The sequence below is a fragment of the Chaetura pelagica genome, unplaced genomic scaffold, assembly GCF_000747805.2.
Source record: "Chaetura pelagica isolate M959 unplaced genomic scaffold, ChaPel_1.0 scaffold20, whole genome shotgun sequence".
NCBI lineage: Eukaryota > Metazoa > Chordata > Aves > Apodiformes > Apodidae > Chaetura > Chaetura pelagica.
The window spans coordinates 5,805,252-5,808,122 of NW_009951958.1; the positions used below are offsets into that span (position 1 = coordinate 5,805,252).

The 2,871-nt window shown below is 40.0% G+C and overlaps 1 protein-coding gene across 1 annotated transcript in view; it reads right to left on the minus strand.

Annotated features, from left to right (window-relative positions):
* FGF12 (fibroblast growth factor 12) overlaps window positions 1-2,865 on the minus strand; it is a 74,683-nt gene extending 71,818 nt beyond the window's left edge. Inside the window, exon 1 of the mRNA XM_009999955.1 lies at window positions 2,827-2,865. The gene's annotated coding sequence lies outside the window, so the exon portion shown is untranslated. The remainder of the gene's footprint in view (window positions 1-2,826) is intronic.
* Between the last annotated feature and the right edge of the window lie 6 nt (window positions 2,866-2,871).

Sequence of the window (2,871 nt, forward strand, 5' to 3'; positions counted from 1 at the left end):
TCGCAAAGAAGGGATATTACCCTGCTCAGCCCAGGAAGGAGCAATAGCAAAGCAAGCACTGACAGCAACAGTCAGCCCTGAAAGACTGTTTGAGATTATTTGAGTTGGAAACAAAAGCTACTGCCCCAAATCCATGTTCATATATAACATTATTAAGAACATGCATAAGGGCCTCATACACCATGAAACTGCACTCTGATTAGAATAAAATTCTTTATGCATCCCTATGCAAGTAGGCAAAGTATCTGTCTTCTTGCTCACATTAAGATGGCGTGCCTTTCACTGCATGGTACAAGGAACAGATGTCCCAAGAGCTGTTTCCCAGGAAGCTGGCTGGATGCCCGCTCAAATGCCATTAGAACTTGGCTTCTGGGCTTTTTTTTCCCCCCCTCTTTTTCTTTAAGTGAGAGGAGTTAGAAAATAAATGCCATCAGCTTCTCCAGAACACACATAAAATGGGCACCAGATAAAGTAAAAATTGCTTAAATATTAGCAGTTCCTCTTATATAAACAGGTTGTTTTTTTTTTTTTATTAGAACCTCTAATTGCTTCAGACATATCTGAGGAATATGTCATGTCTCATTTGAAATGTTTATTTGCAAGAGCAAACCAACATAATGTATTCTATGAAAATTAAGCTTTCTTTCATAATGCTAATTTGAATAACTAATGTTCAGCTACAGAACACAGAACAAATGTATGGGACACAGTGCTCCCTGTGTATTAACTGTGCCAACATGGCCTATGCATGGAGAATAGATGATCATCCAGAGTGGAAAGGACTCTGCTAGGGCTACCACAATTGCCCTTGTCTCCCAGTGGATGCAAATTAACAAACCCTTCTCCAGGGATAGGGAAATATTTGAGTTTTTTATGAGTTTTGCCCTTGCACAGAAATACTGTACTGTACTAGTAGGTTAGGAACCTTCTAGAGAAATATTTTAAAGCAGAAAATATTAGTGAAGTAAATCTGCAAGATGTTCACCTAGACTAGCAAGTGTTGACTTTTCTGGTTAAAAATTGAGGTATTTAAAGGAAAGGAAGCTAACTGGAAGCTTTATATAATTAAAAAATGTTAACTCAAACCGAAGATTTATGAATCTGTGGTAAAAAGTTAAACAACACTGAATAATGCACATTCTTAATTTCATTTTCTGGAGCCAAATTTTATCAGAGTGGATTTTTTTTTTCTCTTTTGATACCCCTGAGATCAGGGGATGGGGAATACTTCACCTTCAGTCTTCTCCCAAAAACTTCACAAAACTTTCCAACACAGCCCATGATTTTGAGCAAGTGGTTTGGCACCTTTCATCTAGATGCCTCCTGTCCCATCAAGCTGCCAAGGCAAGGCTGCCATCTCACCAAATAAATTCAAATTCTAGAAATGCCCTTCAGCCCACTTATACATGCTTATACATATACTTATATCCCATTACAAGGACTGGGTGGAAGTGGCTCACAAGTGTTCAGCACCTTGCCAAACTGATCTCTAAGATTTCTAATGGGATACATTAAAAAAAAAAAAAGCTGTTTGGGTGTTAAGAGTCCAAACTCAGTTATGGGACTCCAGAGGTTCCTCTGCACCCACCAAGTGCAGCCAGAAGCAGCTTCCCTTGTCTCTCCTGCAAGGCTGAAATATTGCAGAACTGCTCTTACATTTTATTCCCCTCAGCTGTTTACCTACATTCATCTATGCTTCAATTTAAGCCCATTAGTTTGTCATTTGGTCCTCACTAATAGGTGAGGGTAATGAGTCCCTGTCATCTCTAGCAGCTCTTCCCATGTCATTGACTAACAGGCTTCCAAAGGGATTTTCTGCAGACTGAAATCATTCCATGTCTTCCTTTAAGAAAAAGCAGCTAAAAGGATCCAACACTGGTTCATTACTCACCCACTAAAGCCCACTGAACCCATCCCACGTGTTGGTGTCTGCCTGAGAAAAATCACAGAGCCAGAGTCTTCTTGGAGGAAGAAGTGGCATAGTGAGCTTCAAACCAACATATGACCCAAATTAAAACTCGAGTCCTACTCTGCTAATGCAGTTTGTGGCAAAGGATCTCAGCTTCAGATACTGCCCTCTCAGAAGCATCAATCTGAGGTCTATGAAATTAAGAGATGCTGTAGAAAATATCTTTTGACCTTTTGAGGAGCTTTGTATTGAAAAAAAACCCACTACTTTAGCAAAAAAGAAGATTGGCTACTGCGTTGCATTTGTTTAAACTAACAAGGCTCCTGCACATGAACATGACTTTCAAACCTATGTGGCTCTGTTGTGCTTTGCTGTCCTTTTTTGGACAGCATGAACACAACCCATTTGAACAGGGGTTTGGAAGGTGACCTCCTTTGGAAACATGATTCAATACCATCAGCCTTGATATTACTGTCAAAGCACTAGGACTTCAGTGAACAGCTGGTTTTCTCCAGCCTGGAAATTCCTGATGCTTGCTGCATTTTTCAAGATAAAGCAGTGAAAACAATTTTCTCCTCTTCTCCTTGGAGAGAGAATTCCCCGTATCCTTTACCCACATGGCATGTGTATAAATATAATCTCCTTTCTTTTCTGGCAGCAATTCAAATCATGGGTTTTATTCTCCACCCCACCCAGATGGCAGATACAGAATCGGGGCAGGAGGGAAGAAGATTGGAGAGGAAACATATGAAATTATACAGGCAAGATTTAAAGGGGAAGGATAGACAGAAAAATGTGCAGAAAACAGCTGGCTTCTTCCTAATTTGATCTTTTAAAAAATAAAGCTGCACAAGTGAGACCCACTAGGTGATGTATTTGATTGCAGTTGGGTTGCAAAACAGGTTAATTTTTCTTACTGTAGTCACTGTTTTCGTCCTTGGTCCCATCAATTGTACCATCTG